Source organism: Arvicanthis niloticus, chromosome 8, assembly GCF_011762505.2.
Source record: "Arvicanthis niloticus isolate mArvNil1 chromosome 8, mArvNil1.pat.X, whole genome shotgun sequence".
Classification (NCBI taxonomy): domain Eukaryota; kingdom Metazoa; phylum Chordata; class Mammalia; order Rodentia; family Muridae; genus Arvicanthis; species Arvicanthis niloticus.
Window position 1 is genome coordinate 40,599,298 of NC_047665.1, and position 20,350 is coordinate 40,619,647.

A 20,350-nucleotide genomic window follows, 5' to 3' on the forward strand; every position below is an offset into this window, starting at 1 on the left:
TGGAATGCCTCTTCATGCTAATGAGGCATCTGAATACCTTAGCCTTTAGTCAGTGACCTTTGACCACCCAGGATATTCCTACCTCTTTCCCCAAAGCTATAGAACCCTTGGTTCACCTCAAATAAAGTTGATCTGTTTTCCCAAAACTGACCCTGGAGTGCCATTTTCATTTGTATTCACAGGCCATTGGAAACCCTGTTCATAGACTCTGCCCACTTTGTTCTCCTGGGCTGGTGGAGAATGACCCCAGGGAAACTCACATATGGTAACAATACCTAGTATACTTGCTAACTTTTATACACTTATGGGAACAAAATAACAATTCTGAATTGCTTAATCATCTGATGGGGATGAGTACCCTTAATATATGAAAGACTTAAAAAACAAAATTAACATGCATGCAACCCAGAACTCAATACAAGAAAATGAAACTTTAGAAAAACCAATTCAATCAATAAATGGTCAAATGAATTGGACATACAGTCCTCAAAAGAAGTACAAATGCCCAATGTGCGTGAGTGTGCACACCCTCACACATTCATACACACACACCACAATATTCAACATCTTTAGCTGACCCGACCTGCAGGTCCTAGGTTATTCGTGAGGGACGAGGAGGATTGCAACCTGGAAGAACGGGCGAGAGAGAGAATGGACTCAAGGAAGCAAATGCTTGTCAAGAGTCATATATTTGGGCACCAAGTGCTTATTTATAATACATTTTTCAAAGGGAGGGGTAAGAGGGATCCAGGTGATGGGAAAGTACAGAATCTTCTTGGCCTGTGCCCTGAGACAATGGCGGTCCAGGTGATGGGACAGTACAGAATCTTCTCGGCCCGTGCCCTGAAACAATGGCGGTCCAACTGCCTACTTCAAAAGATACGCTACACTGCTTTACATCTAAAAATCTATTTGTAACTATCAAGCAGAACCTTGTGGTTGCTAGGGAGATGAAGCTGCAGGAGACATTGTGCAGGTGGGGAGAAGTAGGGGGTGAGGGTAAGAGGCAAGGGTCCTGGCTTCTGACATTTAGCTACTAGGGAAATAGAAATACTAGGTTCCATCTCGCACCGATTGTAATGGCTGACATTAACACTAAGCAACAGCAAATACTGGCAAGTGTCTTTATACACTATTGGCCAGATTGTTAATGAGTACAGGAAATTTGTAGAGTTCTCCCTGCTCTAGACAATAATAATAAATAATGCAACCTGCTCCTGGATATAGTCACACACAATGCGTGGAGAGAATGTCTATGCTTATTGATGCAGTATTCATGATAGCCAAGATATTAAATCAATCTAGGTGTCCATCAAGAGATGAATAAAGAGAATGTGATACATATGCACAACAGAATTTTATTTAGCCATAAAGAAGAATGAAATTATTTAAAGGTTATAACATTAAGCCAGACTCAGAAGATGCTTTCTCTCGTAAGTGATCTCATAAGTGATCTCGTAAGTGAAGACTAGGTTTTTAAAAAAAAAAAAAAAAAAAAAAAAAAAAATATATATATATATATATATATATATATATATATATATATATATATATATGAAACATGTCTGGGAGAAGGTAGGTAAAGGCACTTACCATGAAAATTTGGCAACTTGATAGTGGTGTTTTGAATGAGATGTCCCCCACAGACTCATGTATTTGAAGACTCGATCACCAGTTGGTGGTGCTGTTTGGGACAGGTTTAGGAAGTGTGGCCTTGTTGGAGAAGGTGTGTCACTAGAGGCTGGATTTGAGAGTTTTGGCCATTTTGCAGTTCCTCTCTCTTCTTTGGGGTTGTGCTGTTTAAGATGTAAGCTGTCAGCTTCTTTCTCTGTTTGTTTCCCTGTTGTCCACACCATCAAGGACATTGAACCTCTGCAAGTAAGCATTAGTGAACTCTTCCTTCTGTAACTTGCCTTGGTCATGGTGTTTTATCACAGCAACATAAAGCTAATACAGTTAGTTTCATCCCTGTAACGCACATGAAGCATGAAGCAAAATAAAACAAGAAACTAGCACTGGGGAGGCAGAGGTGAGTGGATCTCTGTGTAAGAGTCTAGCCTGGTTTTACATAGTGAGTTCCAAGACAGAGCTAAGTAGTGAGCATTTGTCTAAAAAGAGAGGAAGGAAAGAAGAAAAGAAGAAAGAAGGAAAATATGGAGAGAAGAATAGGAACTGATAGGAAATGGTAATGGTGTGAACATGACCATATTTGATACCCATACACATCTGAAAATACCATTATGAAACCTATTATTCTGTGGAATAAATATATGTTAATTTAAATATGCGTGTCAAATATGTGAGATATGAAAATAAAAAGGGGACTGTAGCTCACCAGAGGGGTGAGTTAGTGGGAGGGTATGGGGAAAGATATGAACCAGTGGCATGTACACTTGTATGGAAATGTTCTAATCAGTTGCTTTGTACAGTTAACATACACTAATAATAAAAATGTTTCTGTGCTTCTAAAATTACTTCCTTCTTGGAAGGAAAGATGGATAATAAACAACAATCAAGAACTCCAGAAGCTGGGAATATAGCCAAATGATAGAGCACTATCTAGCACACTCAGTGGGTTTGGTTCTAGAACTGAAGGAAAAAAAATTATAATTATAGTATAATACTGCATATAAACACACACATACATGAACATACACACATGCACACACACACACAGAAAGAGAGAGAGAGAGAGAGAGAGAGAGAGAGAGAGAGACAGAGAGACAGAGAGACAGAGAGACAGAGAGAGAGACTGACTCATCAAGAAGTCAGGCCTGACCTGTACAGGCCTGCAATCCCAGTTACTTGGGAGGCTGAGGCAGAAAGATAAAAAGTTTGAAACCAACCTGAGGAAGAGAATGAGTTTAAGGCCAGTTTGGGCAACTTGGTGGGACCATTGAGGGAGAGGAGGAAGAAGGGGGAGGGAGAGGAAGAAGGAAGGAGAGAGACGGATAGAGGAGGGAGGAGGGAGGAGAGGGAAATTGAAAACATTCTGAGGCTACAGCTTAGAGATAGAGCATGTGAAAGATCCTATGTTCAAATCTCTACACGGCGGAGTGTACGTGTGTGCATGGCGGAGTGTATGTGTGTGCACGTGTGTAAATAAGAGCACAGAGTGATTGGGGGCTGACTGAGGGACCATTTTACCCCCTTTTAAAGAATTGTTTGTTTTATGGGTATGAGTATTTTGCCAGCATGTGTGTACATGCACGTGGCTCCCCTGGAACTGGAGTTACAGGTTGTTGTGAGCTTCCACGTGAGTGCTGGGAATCAAACCTGGGTCCTCTGGAAGAGCAGCCCTTAACCATTGAATCATCTCTCCATCCTCTTCATAGTAGTTTTGAAATATCGAAATTATAGGCAGAACACTGGCCAGTCATGTCGAGGGTATAGAGAGGGAAAGCACTGCCTGTGGCTTTGCCAGGGTGGCGTGAGAGATTCTTTGGCATGGCATAGTTTTGAATCTGTATCAAGATTGTTCACATGATGTTTCTGTGCAAACTCCAAATGGCAGAGAGAGCAAACTTGAAATAGCACAAATCTTTGAACTCTTAAAGCTCACCTCCAGTGAGATGCCTCCGCCAACAAGGCCACACTTCTTTCCCCAAACTGCACCACCAACTGAAGACCAAGTAGTCTGTGTCTGTGGGGAACATCTCATTCAAACCACCACAGTAATAAACAAACATTTAAAACCGAGTTTTGTGACATTATTTCATGGTCATATATTTGTGGCAATATGTTAATTTAATTTTCCTACTTAGATCCTTTCTTAGACCTCATTATATAAAAAAACTTAAAGATTTTTTTTTTGACATTAAAAAAATTTACATGTGTGCTGGCGAGATGGCTCAGTGGTTAAAAGCACTCACTGCTCTTCCAATGGTCCTGAGTTCAAGTCTCAGCAACCACATGGTGGCTCACGACCATCTGTAACGGGATCTGATGCTCTCTTCTGGTGTGTCTGAAGACAGCTACAATGTACTCATAAATAAATAAATCTTTAAAAAAATTTACATGTATTTGTGTGTGTGTGTGCACACATAAGTGCATGTGCCCTTGGAGGCCGGAGAGGGTGTGCGAGTAGGTGCGGAGAACTCTCACTAGGTCATGAGAATAGCTTTTTTCCCTCCAGGAAATTTCTTACATTTTAGGGAGCTTTTCCCATTTAGGATGCAAATTAGTTGTAGTTTGTTCTCAGAGACATCCAGACAAGGCCCTGTATGCGGAGGATTCTTGTTTCTTGGTAAGACAAGAGAGTGGGGATAGGTACTGAGGAGAGGAACTCCTGGGTGACTGGGTCTAAGGATTAAAGGTGGGAGAGTCTATGATCTCTTATCCCAGGTGTGTCCTCTTGCTGTGTTCCTCTCTCTCCTGTCACAGACTAGCTTCTCTCAGCGAGCCTTGGAACATCTTGTTTTCCTTCACTATTATGGGATTTTACATGCTTTTATTAGTTTGCTAAAATGATTCTCCAGAAACTTCCTGACAAAGAGTACATGGAACATAAAATTTTCTGAGTCTTGAAAATGTTTAGGGCTGGTAAGGTGTCTCTGTGGGTAAAAGTGTATGCTTCCATGCCTGGGTTAGATTTGTGTGCCCCTCATGATAAGAAGAGGCCACCGACTCTGCAAGTTATCCTTTGGCCTCCATGTGCACGCTGTGCCATCTGCCCCTCTCTAAATAAATAAATGCAATGAAAATCTCTATTTACATTTAATCAGTAGTTCGGCTTGGTGGAGCCTTCTAGACTTCTGACTCACCATCTTGACTACGCGGAAGGATGAGGCATGAGGGTCCAGGAGTAACTGAGTAACTGTGAGCTCCAGGCTTGCCTGCGAGCGGGGTGAGTCAAGAGAGTCTGAGGTAAGTGCCTGCGTGGTGCGTCCTCAGGCTCTACCCCTAAGACTCCATGAGGAGACCGACTTGTGGATTTTTATTTTTTAATTTATAAGTAATTGATTTCCTGTCTTCTAGCTTTCAGTTTTGCTGTATTAGAAAAAAAGGACACTGTTCTGAATCTGAATCCTTTATCACTACCTTTTCATTTGTCTTTTTTTCCTTTTCTTTTCTCTTTTCTCTTTTTTTCTTTTTCTTCTTTTTCAGAATACTGTTCTCTTCTGATAGTTCTGACAAGCTTGTCTTGAAGGCGGGGCGGGGGTTGGGGGAGGTTGGGAGAGGGGCATTTGATGGACCCTTCCATCTGGAGATCTAAGGTCTTCGGTCTGGTAACCGTCTCTATCTCCTTTCTGTTCTTTCCCCTTTCTATCGCCCCTGTTCTTTCCCAGGAAGCCCCAGGTTTGAGGGCATACCTTCTACCAGACTTTAAAAAGGGCCTTATTTATCAGTTCCGTTGTTTCATTCCCCACCCGTTTTCTAGGAGATTTTTTTCAACCTTATTTTGTAACTTCAAAAAATTTTCTGCAACTAAACTATTAAAGAATTTCTTCTCTTTCTTTTACCGTCTGGAGGAGATGATGATGATTTCAATCACCACCACCACCACCATCACCACCATCACCACCAGCACCACCACCACCAGCACCACCATCACCACCAGCACCACCACCACCACCACCTCAAGATACCGTGTTGTATTTGTCTTTTCTTAGGTCCTTTCCAATCCCCTATTGTATTTACTTTTTTCTTCATTGTAGAAATGCTTTCACAAATACCTGCTTTCCATTAGTTCTTGTTCATATTTAAGATTGGAAATAAAAACTCTGATTCCGGATGCTGTATAACCTGGAAATTATTTGGGGCCACACTGATACCCAACCATTTCTTTGGAATGCTTCACTTGTAGCTGTCTGTTGTTACTATGATTCCAATTTCCAAAGCTAGGCAGTTCCGCCTTTGCCTGAAGAAGGTGTAGTCTGCAGTCTGTGGGAGCAAAGGACGTGGGGTTTGGGCTCTGTACTGACATTTCCTTCGTGTCACTCTGACTTTTTCCCTCCAATGTTTCCCTTTAATTCTTGATCTTGCCATTTTCTCTTACATGTGCAGTCACTTTTCATAGCCCAAGCTTCTGCCACTCTCTGGTTTACACTGCAGCCAGTGTTCCTAAACTAGATTTTCTTGCTAATCTAGTCTGTTCTTCCGCTTCCCTACCCTGCAAGCCCCACTAATTGGGAGCTTTCATATACCATCTCGAAAGACAGCTGGGGCTACTTGTTCCTCCGTTACTCGGATGAATGGCTCTGAGCCAGACCTGAGCTTGCAAGATCCTCAGGATTTTTGAACTCCGCCGCACTCTGGAAGGGCCAGAAACCGAGGTGATAAACGTTCCAAATGGATTGGAGGAAGAAAAAAAAAAGAATCGAGAGTTTATTTTGTTCACGTTTCTGATTAGATATGGGGAAAGATATGGTATTTCCATGCCATAACAGACCTAAGAAACAGTGAATGCATACACATTGATTACAGTTGAAAGAATCATTAATGGCTCTTGGCGCAGCCTGTCAGGATGGCCGAGTGGTCTAAGGCGCCAGACTCAAGCATTGCTTCCCTGCCTGGGGATTCTGGTCTCCGTATGGAGGCGTGGGTTCGAATCCCACTTCTGACAGCTGTACTTTTCTTATTTTCACAGACACATCTGTCCTTTCCATTTTCTATGCTGGCCTACTCCAGACCTTCCATGAAGCTTGTCGCACTGATCCTGTGCTGGAGGCCTAAAGGTGCCTTTGCCACCAACTATCAACGCACAGTACTGGGGCCCCCTTTTGGAAAACGGGCTCGTGGCAACAGTGCACTGAACGAACTGTGTGACTCTTGCGCGAACGGTGCAGGAAATGTGCACAAACTCCAGTGACACAGTTGACAGTTGAGTGTGAAGTTGGTAGGGTCTGATCCTTAGAACGTAAGGCTGTCAAGAGCCAAATGCTAGGATTCAAAAGGATTCGCTGCATAGTATAAACGCAGGAATTAAATGAAACTGTTCACCATATGAAACAAAGCAAAAAAGAAAAAGGGAGAGAAGCTAGGTTCCACCGAGATTTGAACTCGGATCGCTGGATTCAGAGTCCAGAGTGCTAACCATTACACCATGGAACCACTTCGCTCACAGGGCCTACCACACTATCCATCTGTAAATCCTGATTAAAAAAAAAAAAAAAAGGGAAGGAACCTGGGTGTTAATTTGAATTTGTTACAAATTTCGTGTTTCATAGTAACAAATTACAAGTTTTGAATAAGCTAAAAATTTCGTTTGTTTCATAGTGACAAATTACAAGTTTTGAATTAGTTACAAATTTCGTTTGTTTCATAGTAACAAATTACAAGTTTCGTTTGTTTCTCAGGAATGGCTCAGCTGTATCCTTGGTTCTTTTATGTTCCCTGTTGGGTTGTTTGTTGTTTTCTTTTTCTTTGTCCAGTTAATTTTCTTGTTTAGCACACAAATAAATAGGCCTAATTGTGGCGTATTAACACAAAAAAGTTATTAAACTTATCCCCTACTTCCTTACCCTCTCCCCCTTCTCTGCCCGCCTCTCCCCCATTTCCAATCTACTTTCACAGCGCATCCGAAGTCACGTCCTGGTGCTCTTTGCAAATGCATGTTTGGTTTACAAATGGAAGGGGAAACGCCTATCCTCCGAACTGATCTAGTTAGTATTTTTTATCGGAGCAACTCTCTTTTTCAGTAGAAAATTTTCGTCTTCAGTGGCTGGATCACAGAAACGGCCACGTGGTCTGCACCGCTCCTCTTGTCCTGTTCTTTTGCGTCTCAGAGACTGGCAGCGTCCAGAGCAGTCCTTGAGATTTGTACTTTGTTTTTTCCCCCACCACAAATGGCAAACTGGATGTTAGTTAGTCCTACCATTAGAAATTGAACAACTCTGTGTATGTATGTACACACACACGCGTGTGCACACACACACACACACACGCACAACGCTATCTACAGAGCTGTCATGTGCAACTACTGCATGTGCATGCCAGGAAGCATCCCGTCAGCTGCAACCAGGAGCTGCATCTTGTAAAATGCTTTTCCCTCAGCACAAGGCAGCAGGTGCGAAGGCTGCTTCTTTTTTTTTCTACTTTTATTGAAAAAAACTTCATATTTTGATTATTTTATTTTATTTTATTTATTTTTATTTTATTTTTTCTACTTTTATTGAAAAAACTTCATATTTTGATTATTTCATTTTATTTTATTTATTTTTTTGGCAAGGCATTTCTTAGAGACACACAGCTCAGATGAGCGCGGTTCGGATTCAAAGTGAAATGAGAAGGCTGTGGTGATGATGAAGACATGGTTTTCCGTCTCCCGGATGGGAAAGAATCCACTTCTTCAGTGGCCTAGGCCAATCTGTCTCTAGTTGCAAGCCAATTCCAGGAAAGCGAAAGTTCCACATTCATCCTTCATTCGTTGACTAAGGTAATGAGAAAGAACTGTAGCGTCTACAGGCCCTAGCCTATATAGTAGGTGTGGAATAACATCTCTTAACGTGAATGAATTGAAGAAAAGCTTGTTAACTGTTGCTGGAGCGTTTTGTGTGGTGGACATTCTGGGACTAGGGATGTGAGTACCACACACATTATGGGTTTATTAACTGTTAAGTGAAGCAATTAATCGGGGCTGCTTATCAGGGGCTGCTTATCTTAACTGTTATCAGGAAACTGCGAAAGCAGATGGTAGAAGGGTATTAGTCCTTGTCCCAAAAAGAATAACTGGCAGTGGTGGGATTCGAACCCACGCCCCCGAAGAGACTGGAGCCTTAATCCAGCGCCTTAGACCGCTCGGCCACACTACCGCCGAGCCTAATGAATCGAACCCTGGTTAAAAAGACCCACTAGGTTTAACTAAAACCTACCAAAAAAAAAAAAACAAACAAACAAACAAACTGTTGGCAGCGGTGGGATTCGAACCCACGCCCCCGAAGAGACTGGAGCCTTAATCCAGCGCCTTAGACCGCTCGGCCACGCTACCCCTGTGTTAAGATGCTTGTGTCTTCTCTTTCTGGAGTATCCGTAACATTTAGGCTCCTTTCCTTTGCACGCGGCTCTTTGTAGCGAGCTCTCGTTCCGCACTCTGTGGTCTAACGTAGATTCGCAGGCTCTGTACTAGCGTTGTGCCATAAAGATTCACAGCAAAAGCTCTTTCAGGTGTTATTATATCATAAATAAAAAACTACAAATATGAGACGCTAAGACCAACGCCAGTAACAGCGGGAATACGTGATTCCGGAAGGCACCAACTACGGGTGCCTCCTTAGCGCAGTAGGCAGCGCGTCAGTCTCATAATCTGAAGGTCCTGAGTTCGAACCTCAGAGGGGGCAACCATAATATTTTTAACATGAATACCTTAATCTTTAATTTTAATTCCTACGAAGAGAATTGAGTTCGTGTCTACAGAGATATAAAAAACAAAACAAACAAACAAACAAAAACCCAAAACAGCAACAACAAAACTATAAATGAAATAGAACAGATAGTTTCGTTTGTGTTAATGTAATAGCCGGTTGCAAAGTTATAAAACAGCGATTTTCATTAAGAATTAAACACTCGACCAGTGTGTTTGAGCACGCCTATAATATTCCAACATTCGGGAGGCAGAGGCAGGTGGATCTCTACATGGCAAGTTCCGGGACTCAGTCTTTAAAAACAATGAAACTTACTACTTTTTCACCATACGTACTATTGGAGCCAGGAGAATTTTCAGGTGCCTTTCAAATATGCTTGGCATTTGGTTATTACATAAACATCAAGGGCAGGAAACTCCCCTGCCCAGGGTGTAAAAGAAAGGGAGGCCAGAGAGTGAGGCCGGAAAGGGAGGCCAGAGTATGAAAGGTGTAAGATGTAATTTCCGGTTTGGTCTTTTAAACCATTCTTCTAGTATAGCGTATTATCGGATCACTTCATCCCACTCATGATACTCCGTGTCAGAAACGAAACAAAACTAGAATATAAAAACAAACCACAAACCTTTATGGTCCATTCTCACCAGGTTGGGCTTTCGGTCTTGACAGAATTTCTAAGTCAACAGAAAATGTCTAAAAGAGAAATAAGTATGGCGAGGAAGACAAATATTCTGGATTAATATTGTATTTTATGTCCAGCTCTCAGTATCTCTGTGGAGCCAGAAGAGTTGAGCAGGTGTTCGTTCGGTTTTCCCTACGCTCGTTACGTGTCGGGCACCATTCAAAGCTGCGTTCCTTGTCCATCCGTCCTCTCTCAGCTCCGGATCTGCCGTCCAATTCTCGGTCCTATGGAGGGGCCTGGTGTCTACAAATTACACCTCGAAATTCCATCGTCATAGGCTTTCCCCTTAAACTCAGTATATCAATAAGACGAGCCAGAGAGAGAATGGCAGGCAGGAGAAAGGAGACCGACTTCGTGTCTGAGGTTTTTTTGTTTTGTTTTGTTTTGTTTCCGTCTGTCAAACTGTCTTACCTCCACTCTATTTGTGTTCCCGAGAACGTCTCATTATAAGCTACTAGCAGCTGAAGCAGCTGTAACCCCCAACCCTGGCCAGTGCTTCCTCCTTAAAGCTGTAGTTGCCTGCCCTTCCTCAGAAACCCTGACCTCTTCTCCTGTAGTCCCCAAGCCCAGCAAGGTAGCAGCTATTTTCTGCAATTACTTTCGGTGCGTTAATTTAATTGAGTATTACTGTTGCCAAACTTGGTCCTTGCTGTTATACAAGGGGTGAGGATTTAACACTGAACACCGCAAGAGAAAATGCTCTCTCTCTCTCTCTCTCTCTCTCTCTCTCTCTCTCTCTCTCTCTCTCTCTCTTCGGAGTTTGCATTTCAGCGACAAATAACAGACAATAAAATTTTAAATCAGTTGGCTAAATGTAAACTGAAAGGGTTTTTTTTTTTTTTTTTTTTTTTTTGTATCTTTCTTTATTTACTCAAGAAGGCTTGCTTGTAAGAGCCCGGATAGCTCAGTCGGTAGAGCATCAGACTTTTAATCTGAGGGTCCAGGGTTCAAGTCCCTGTTCGGGCGTCAGCGTCTTTTTTCTTCCCGGGTCAGCAACCGTCTAGTTATGTTTCTTAGGGCTTTCTCAACGACTCATCCAGGAAAGCAGGGATTTTGGACAACTTTATTGAGCCAGATCTATAAACCTGCATCACATCATATATCGAGTGCATAGTAGTAACGAAGTTTCGTATATATTAAAAAGAGGACTTCAGGTAAAATCCCGCACTAGTTGTTATGCGTTCGTTTTTTCAATAAATTTTGTTGTTGTGGATTCAATGCTGTCTGAAGAAGAAACTTGGATAGAAGAACTCTTTTCAACTGGAAAACGATGGCTACCAGCTCACTTTCTGGAGTCCGGGAGTCAATTAGGAGACAGTTGAAAAATTTTTTTTTTTTTTTAAAACGTGAATGCAGCCAGAAGAGAAAAGAAACTGCCCCCTCTGAGGTTCGAACTCAGGACCTTCAGATTATGAGACTGACGCGCTGCCTACTGCGCTAAGGAGGCACGTGGCACATTTCTTGAGACAGTTCACCTTAGTAACATACATACACCATGTTTTGCCTAAGTTCAGATGATCTTGGAATTCTTAAAACTCACCCCCCCCCCAACTCCCCGCCCTAGAAATATTTAAAAGACTCAACAACTCCCCAAACCTCAACTAGATTTTTAAAAAAGTCATTTTGATCCTTCTGCTCCCCGTCCGGACATACATTCAAGGAAGGGGTTGTGGTCTTAACAAAAGCATTTCCTCAGCCAGTCATTCCTTCTCACCCTCTCCATTGCACGTCAATTATGCAAGGTCGTTTTTCTAAGTCCCATAGACCTTTTAACACACTGCACTAGTCTTCTTACTACTCCTCGGTCGAGGAGTCCAAAAGGGACACAAGAGAGCTCAAAGCTTAACGAATACATTTTTCTTGCTAAAAGTCTTGGGAATCTGTTAGTGTGAGAACAGGAAAAAAATGAAAACTCGAGTTACCCAGATTTGCCTGGGGGTTGAACTAGTTTCACACTAGAATTTCTCGTTCTTAGTGTCTCCCTCGGATTTGTGAACAGTTGAGTGTTTTGGTTTTCCGCGTAAAGTGCAGAAGTTGGAGAAAACACAGAAACCATTTAAAATACTCCCCCGCCCCCAGCCCCAGAAAGCAAAGTGGTTTTATTGTCTCTGTCTCTGCTGTTGCTGAGGACCCTGACTTTTCCATTAATAAAGGGTTACAAGTGTTACAAGTTACGTGGATCTTCAGTACGTGTAGTCTAGTGTGGATAGCCCTGAATGGTTACCCTTATAATGCAGATTAACTGCTAGTTTGTACCACGTAGACAGTGCTAGTTTGTATCAAGATTATCAAGATTCTGTTAGTTTATTTTTGAACTCTATGAATAGCATGACCATATTTTTCAAGAGTTCAGATAATGAGGATGAGAAAAATTATCATGCAAATGCCAACACCACCACCCAGACAACACTGGAAAACTCTGATTATTCTATTTTAACAACAGACGGGAGGACTCACAACTGGATTAGGGAATAGATTATCAAAACATAGCTACCTGCTCTTCACGGAAAGAAGAATTTAGATGTGGAAGCAGATAGGGAGTGTACCCAGAGGAATAAAATAGAGTAGTGAAGGATGTGTCGGAGCAGCTTACAGGCTGTGGTCCAGCTAGTTCGACAGTGCTGTTCACCAGTGGAAACTCCAAGAATCCAGTAGTTGTTCAGGCCACAAGATTGGATGTCCGAGCTGGTCTTTAATCTGGAATCCTGAAGAAGTAGGCTCTAATGCCAGTGAAGGAATGGACTCGCTAGTGAGAGCAAGCAGCAATGAGAGAGCAAGCTTCCTTCTTCCAGGCCATTTATATATGCATCCAGCAGAAGGTGCAGCCCAGATCAAAGGTGGCTCTTCCCACCTCAAAAGATCTGAACTGAGGGTATATCTTCCCATCTCAAAAAAAAAAAAACAAAAACAAAACAAAACAAAACAAAAAAACCCAAAAACCAGATTAAAATTAGGTCTTCTCACTTCAAATGACTAAGATTAAAATCTCTCATAGGTGTACCCAGATGCTTGGGTTTTAGTTATTCTAGATTTATTCAACTTGTCAACCAAGAATAGCCTCCACAGGAATAATAGCCACCACATAGAAAACTAAAACTCGAAAGTCCGGAATGAGTCAGACAGTAAAAAGCAGACAATAAAACATTCCCAAGCAGCGTCATTGCTCAGTTGAAAGTAGCGTTGCGCATTAGAGATGAACAAATACTGTCTTGGGGCTTGTCCTATCTTGGTTTCAGTTGCTGTAATAGAACACTATAAAAGCAGCTTGGGCAGGAACATTACAGTTGTAGCTCCTCATCCAGGGAAGTCAAGGCAGGAGCTGAAGCAGAAGCCATGGAGGAGTGTTGCTTACTGGCTCGTTCTCTATGGCTTGCTCAGCAGCTTTCTTATAGAACCCGGGACCACCTGCTCAGGGGTCGTACCACCTGCAACGGTTGGGCCAACCCACATCAATTATTAATTAATCAAAACAATGGCCCACAGACTTGTGTAGAGGCAAGCTGATGGGAACACTCCAGAAAACTCTAGCCTTGATAAATTGAAAGAAAACAAACAAACAAACAGACAGACACAGAACAGCCTGGACATTGATCCCTAAGAAATTGTAATCTTTGGGGAAGGAAAAACTCAGGAAATTTTAATGCCATGGGTTAGCCCCAGTGCAGGTCTTATTTTGATCTCAGTCTCTTTATTAAGTCAGCATCAAATCAGAGCCACAGGAAAACAAAATGTTTCCTCTAGCTCTTAAGTACTGTCTTTTGGAAAACAGCCTTGGAAACCATCTTGATTAGTACAAACGCTTAGTGAAACCTTATGTACTGGCTAATTTCTTTTGTCAGCTTGATGGGGTTCAGAGTCCCCTATGATGGTTCACCTCTGGTATGTCTGTGAGTGAGTTGCCAGGGAGATTTAATTGAGGAAGGAGGACCCACTCTGAGTGTAGACAGCTGAAGAGAATAAAGGGGAAAAACCCCAGAGCTGTCACTTTTCTGCTTGCTGTGGACTGACTGAGACCAATGCCTTCACACTCCTCACGCCTCCCTGCACAAGGAGCAGCACCACAGACTGAACCACAGTGAACTCTTCTGCCCACAAGAGGCATGTGTCAGCTATTTGGTCCCATCGATGGCAACATTACCATTCAGTACAGAAAACACAACAAATGGTTATTGATAATTGATCATATTTAACAGACAGTACAAATAGCAAATTTGGCAAATTCCATTCAGGCTCTAAACTTATTACAGAAAGTGAGGAAAATCTTAGACTCTTGTTTGTTTGTTTGGTTTGGTTTTGTTGTGGGAGGGTCAATGGGTGTTGAGACATAGTTTCACTATGTATCTGTTATGGTTTGTATATGCTCGGCCCAGGGAGTGGCACTATTAGAAGGTGTAGCCCTGTTGGACTAGGGTGGCCTTGTTGGAGTAGGTGTGTCATTGTGGGTGTGGGCTTTAAGATCCTCATCCTGTCTGCCTGGAAACGAATATTCTGTTAGCAGCCTTCAGATGAAGATGTAGAACGCTCGGTTCAGCCTGAACAGTGCCTGCCTGGATGCTACCATGGATGCATCATGCCTTGATGATACTGGACTGAATTTTTGAACCTGTGAGTCAACCCCAATTAAATGCTGTCCTTATAAGAGTTACTTTGGTCATGGTGTCTGTTCACAGCAGTAAAACCCTAAGACAGTATCCTTGGCTGGCCTGAAACTCTGTAGACAGGCTAGTCTCCGACTCATGGAGATCTGCCTGACTCTGCCTCTTGGATGTCATCCAGGATACCAGGATTCCATGTGACACTTTAACCATCTCGCATTACTTACACTTTTGATATCCTCATAGCCTATACAGGGTATGATTTGCTTACTTAGGATGGCAAGCCTTTCTATTTTTCTTAAGATTTAGGGTCACTTTTCAGACTCATCAATGCATAAATGAATGCTTAATGTGATGTTTGATCCCCTGGGAAAGCCAGGAGATAGGAGCACCAGGTATGTGTTCACAAGATGGTTTTTGCTCTTCTTGGTCATTTCAAAGATGTCAGAATGTTGGCCTGTTCTAAATCGTATTTCTAAAGTGTAGTATAAGAGGAATATGCTTCTGTGACTTGGAAAGGTTGAAGGATTAGCAAAGGGGAAAGGACTTGAACAAGTTCTATACTTATATTTTCAACAAGGCTTAAAGATCCATGTGGTTTTTATCAGTTAGGCAGTATGTCATCCATCAAGCTGAAAGGGGTTCTAGTAAGGGGATCGTAGGAGGAGGTTTTATAAGTGCAAAAGGATCAATAAAGTAGAAATTAGCAACAATAAAACAAGTCTTATTTTTTAAACTGGCTGTTTACACCAGCAAAGTAATGGTCTAAGCTTGGCATTTCCAACGCTGCTTTCCACTGTTCATCTCTCCTGCTGCCCTGCCCGTGGCGTTTATTCTTGCTATCGGCACAATTCTGATTATTCATGATCGGATTTTTTTTTTTTTTCAGGGTTCTATTGCTGTGAAGAGACACTATGACCACGGTAACTCCCAGAAAAGAAAGCACTTCATTGGACTGCCTCAGACGTTTAGACCACTACGGTCATGGTGGGAAGCACGGTGGCATACAGGCAGATGTGCTGGAGAGGTAGCTGAGACTTCTGCATCCTGATGAGAAGGAGACACTGAACCCAGCTGGAGCAATTGAAACTTCAGAGCCCAGTCCCAGTGACACACTTCCAACAAGGCCACATCTCCAAGGAACATTCATCTGCCAAGTAGCGCCAAACTATCACACATGACCAAATGTTTGTGCAGCTGGTAGTTGGCTTACCACACCAGAGGCTGGGACCCTGAGTGATACAAGCTATGTAAGAGTAGAAGTTGGGTTGAGTATCAGCTTAGTGTCCAGGGCGGGTCCCACTTGCTGTGGGGTCCTGATTTTGATCACCAGTTATTAACAAAACAAAAACCCGAAGAAAATACCATTATAATTTATAAATTATAAATTTTACCTTAGGCTGAATTCAGTTTGCCATTATGAAAAAAAAAAGAGTTCTAAATATAGGTGATTCACAGAAACAATATTAGAAACAGCCACAGGAGGTCTAGAATATTCTGCTGTAGCACAAAACAAAAGAAGTGAGTTATAATTACCTGTTTTGTTTTTGAGACAGGGTCTTAATTTATAGGCCTGGTTGGTCTGGAATTCCATATGTAAACTGGGCTGGCCTGGAATTCACAAAGCCCCTCCCTGCCTCTACCACCTGAATGCTACTGTCAACACAACCAGACACAAGTCTTATTTTTGTCTTTTTGGTTGTGAGCCTTAGTCTTTAACAGCAGAACCTAGTATTTTAAAGACATTATGAACCATCTCTGCTTAAGCAGTTTTCTTGTGTTTTTATTTCATTTATATTTTTATTTTATTGTATAGCATTCTTCTGTATTTGTGAAAGGACAAGAGGGAACATCAGTATCAGGACTGTGACACTGGACTATCGTTTTATAAAGTATTGTTACAGGAAACAGGTAACAGAAATGGGACGTCTTTATTATTCTTAAAAATGTATGTGAAATTACTTAAAAGCAGAGAAATTAAATAAAAATCAAAGTGCAGGCCCTGAGCAGTAAAGTGATGAAAGAGAATCACCATACAATACGGGGGGGGGGGGGGAAAGTGGCGGGAGAGTTGAGTCTCTGCCTAAGGAACAGTTATCAATTGGCTTGCATCCCATGAAAATTAAACGCGGCTAAAAAAAGAGCCAACGCATGTGGAAACTGGTCATGATCAGTTGGACTGAATGGTATAGCTCGTTTGACGTGATCTATTTCTCTAAAACATGAGAAACTGGGCTTGGTTCTGGGGTCTAAATACAGAGATGTAAACATTTTCTAGTCTGAGGAGGCCAGCGAGCAAGAGAAGCATGTTGGCTTGACTTAAGCTTTTGAGATACATTCATAGGAATAAAAAAGTAAGTTCTGAGAAACAAATGCGTTGGAGAAAAAAATGCGGAACAGGTCAAAGCCTAAAGGAAGACAGTAAGTACAGATGTAATTTTATTAAAGAAAACAAAACAACGAAAAAACACCAAAGGGGAAAAGAAAAAAAAAAAAAAAAAGACACGTCTGCCGAAACCCGGGATCGAACCAGGGACCTTTAGATCTTCAGTCTAACGCTCTCCCAACTGAGCTATTTCGGCCACGCCCCGTACAGCTTTCCACTGAGTTCTAATGACTTTATCACGTAGGTCCAGGCTGGGCGTGACAAAGAACGGTCACGCCTAACAGCGTCACTTAGATAGTTTAAGATTAATAATTTCGATGTTCGAACATCTTTCTGTATCATAAAGAGAAAAGCAAGGAGACAATTACTCTTTAAAACTTTTTTTTCTTAGCGCCGGGAGTGATGGTGCACGCCTTTAAATTAGCATTTGGGAGACGGAGGCAGGCGGATCTCTCTAAATTCAAGGCTGAGACACTGTCTCAAAAAGTGCCTTAATGATCTTGTTAATATTTAAAACAGCAACATGTAAATATACATTTTCTATAATGTACTCTGGGTCAATTCATACATATACTTAGGGGAACACCGACCGTATCGTACTCATTCATGTGTTCGGAATTTGGTTTGCTGGGATTAATGCTTGGTTAATAGAATAAAATCTAGTATGAACACACCGGACAGTTCATTCGCCCATTCAGGTCATAGGTTTTACAAGAGGAAAGCTAGCAGTTTCCCTGGTGGTCTAGTGGTTAGGATTCGGCGCTCTCACCGCCGCGGCCCGGGTTCGATTCCCGGTCAGGGAAGTTACCTTTTCGTTCTTCCAGACCTTAAAGTTTTGGGGAGGAACACTGTACAGTAAAATTATCGGATTCATAAGTAAGTGAGCTTCAGCTTTGCATCCAATCAATTTACTTGTGCTATTCCAACTATAAGTTATCAGCTTATGCAACTTCATGATTTAAAAAAAATTTACTAATAATTTGATCATGTGAAGACCGAGATTTTTTTCCCCGAATGCTCAAGAGCTTTTGTTAAAAGACTTCGGTTCTGTTGCCAGACGTTCCACCGGGTATTCCTAACAGCTGGTTACTCCATTTCTAGGGAATCCAACTCTTTCCTCTTTCCTTATGGGCACCAGACATCCACGCGCACAATGGCATGCATACAGGCAGAACAGTCATATATTAAAATATAAACAAATGAATCTTATTACATTTATTTGTAGTGTTTGTGCCTGAGTGTATGCACGCACCACGTGACCGCAGAGTTAGCGGCGGTCCCGAACTGCCTTGTAGGGGTGAGCTGGGAAAGCAACCCTCTAAAATAGCAACAAGAGTTCTTAATTGTTGGGCCATTGATCCACCCCTTTCCTGCTACTTGCCTTCCTCCTCCCCATCTCTCTCCGAGCTTTAACCTTTAAAAGCTCATGCTATACGGTGATTCCGAGAGGGAAATTTCACAAACCATTTTCTTGAGAAGCTGGCTGGGTTTGCACAGCGCGTTGTAAAGTTGTAAAAGAGACAAGTGGGAACTCGCGGTGCTTCCCATTGTCTGGAAGTTTCCTGGTGGTTGGAGCAGGAGTCCCTTAAATGTGTTGATTGGTGAAAAGCAGAAGGGCTTTTCTAGGAAAGAAAATTTCTAGGGTCCTTTGGCACAAGAGAGCTGTTTAAAATGCTTTAAATCAGTTTTTCTAAAGAGAGGGCACTTGAATTCTCAGTGCGTCGTATTTAACTAGGATTCTAAGACATTTTATGTTAAGGAACCAGAATTAATTGCAAGCACCAGAGAACCTGACAGAGAAGATGGCCCCATTGTGACATACTTCCCCTAATGGAGATATCCATCCATGACTCTGAGGCTATACCCAGAGCCGACTGACAATTCAAGGGGATCAGATGCTCCCCTCAAGTGACAGCAGTGATAATAATGTAATGAAGGAGAACAGAGAACGGCGAGAGCGTTGGTCTGAGCTGTTCTGGCAGTTATGCATACTCCAAACCCTCCTTTCACACAGGTAGTACATAATACAGAATATATTCTCAAAGTTCCTGCTTGCCCTTTGATGGTAGACGTGGAGTCATCTAACCCGTTTACCGGTTTTCCACCGTGGCCACCTAGATTAAATGTCCTCTTTCTGCCCTTCAAAAGTCCTCTCTGGCATGTGAGATAGGTGGTTGATTCTAGTTTGTTGTTGAGACGCTCAGAGCCAGAATTTAGTTATAAACTTCCAGTAGCATACTCGTAACTGCATTCTGTAATCATTTGCCATTCCTGTTCAATTCGAGGCACCTGAGGGGATCCTGGCTGGCTAGGATCAGAAGGGTAGGGTCTAGGTGATAGCATTGTTTCTTCCAAAGTGACCAGGCAAATAAATACTTGACCACCGAGCTAATGGATCCTTGATGCTCAGTTGTTTATATGATCATATTCTCTGAAATTCTTTATTCATTTTTCTACGTGTAGTCTACTTTACACCCACCCAAACAAAACAAACAAACAAACAAACAAGCAAATAAACACACAACAAATAAAAAAAGCAAACACTAGAGAGAAAATCAGTTCCTGGGTTGATGTTCCTAAGAGACTGATACAGCATAAAAGCAAATAACACCAGAAGGTGGCGCCCTTGCTCCAGGTCGGTCCCCGTAGGTTAACTTTGAAGTCTAGAGACTTGATAGAAGAGTACATTGATCGGATTGTGGAGTGATCGATCATTGTTGTTAGGAACAAAACCGGGCCGAGAGAAGAGACTTGAATAGGTAGAGAGCTCAGAGTCACAAGACAAGTGAAAACACATGGCTTCAGATGAACGGACAGGGCAATAATCGTATTGCTTCGGTTTTCCTGGGAATCCTTTTTTCCTTAGTCGTTATCCTGATTTTCCTGGGAAATAACTCCTTCTAAGTGCTGAGAAGGGTGCAGGGTGATATGATGCTACTTAGCCAGTCCACTGCTAAGAAGGCCACGTGAAGACAGAGCAAAGATACCTGTGGAAGCTGAACTTGAAGGAACTTGCAGACTTCTTTCTTCCTGTTAGAAATGGACCTTTTCGTTTTATATCTTCCTTGACTGAGCGACTTAGACCCTTTTAACTGAGTCGAATCTTTCTGGTTCAGGAGTAAAAATTCACTGGACACCCTCCCCGATCCCCCCCCCCCCCCGGAACACGGGGGTTGGGGGGGTGCAGAACTTTACTGGTACAGATTACGTCATAAGAGCAACTGTTCTTGTAAAGCACTGGAATCCTGGCAGTTCAAAGTGAGCGGCCTTTGGCTTTTTTGCCTGGTGGGAATTCAGCTGTGTGACGTTTCTCTGTGAACAGATGGGCCTTGAACTCTGCAGTGGGGTGGGCTGTGGTGGGATGCAGGGGTTTTTATTTTGTAGATCA

General features: G+C 42.3%; 9 non-coding genes across 9 annotated transcripts; 4 read left to right on the forward strand and 5 right to left on the reverse strand.

Annotated features, from left to right (window-relative positions):
* The first annotated feature begins 6,460 nt into the window (after positions 1-6,460).
* On the forward strand, positions 6,461-6,565 carry Trnal-caa (transfer RNA leucine (anticodon CAA)). The gene is made up of 2 exons: positions 6,461-6,498; positions 6,520-6,565. It is a non-coding gene; the product is annotated as a tRNA-Leu (tRNA).
* Positions 6,566-6,981: 416 nt separating this feature from the next.
* Trnaq-cug (transfer RNA glutamine (anticodon CUG)) lies at positions 6,982-7,053 on the reverse strand. Its single transcript has one exon. It is a non-coding gene; the product is annotated as a tRNA-Gln (tRNA).
* Positions 7,054-8,671: 1,618 nt separating this feature from the next.
* On the reverse strand, positions 8,672-8,753 carry Trnal-aag (transfer RNA leucine (anticodon AAG)). The gene has a single exon. It is a non-coding gene; the product is annotated as a tRNA-Leu (tRNA).
* Positions 8,754-8,847: 94 nt separating this feature from the next.
* On the reverse strand, positions 8,848-8,929 carry Trnal-aag (transfer RNA leucine (anticodon AAG)). Its single transcript has one exon. It is a non-coding gene; the product is annotated as a tRNA-Leu (tRNA).
* A 276-nt stretch (positions 8,930-9,205) lies between these two features.
* On the forward strand, positions 9,206-9,278 carry Trnam-cau (transfer RNA methionine (anticodon CAU)). Its single transcript has one exon. It is a non-coding gene; the product is annotated as a tRNA-Met (tRNA).
* A 1,596-nt stretch (positions 9,279-10,874) lies between these two features.
* Positions 10,875-10,947, forward strand: Trnak-uuu (transfer RNA lysine (anticodon UUU)). Its single transcript has one exon. It is a non-coding gene; the product is annotated as a tRNA-Lys (tRNA).
* A 408-nt stretch (positions 10,948-11,355) lies between these two features.
* On the reverse strand, positions 11,356-11,428 carry Trnam-cau (transfer RNA methionine (anticodon CAU)). Its single transcript has one exon. It is a non-coding gene; the product is annotated as a tRNA-Met (tRNA).
* A 5,657-nt stretch (positions 11,429-17,085) lies between these two features.
* Trnaf-gaa (transfer RNA phenylalanine (anticodon GAA)) lies at positions 17,086-17,158 on the reverse strand. Its single transcript has one exon. It is a non-coding gene; the product is annotated as a tRNA-Phe (tRNA).
* Positions 17,159-17,693: 535 nt separating this feature from the next.
* On the forward strand, positions 17,694-17,765 carry Trnae-cuc (transfer RNA glutamic acid (anticodon CUC)). The gene has a single exon. It is a non-coding gene; the product is annotated as a tRNA-Glu (tRNA).
* Positions 17,766-20,350: the final 2,585 nt, after the last annotated feature.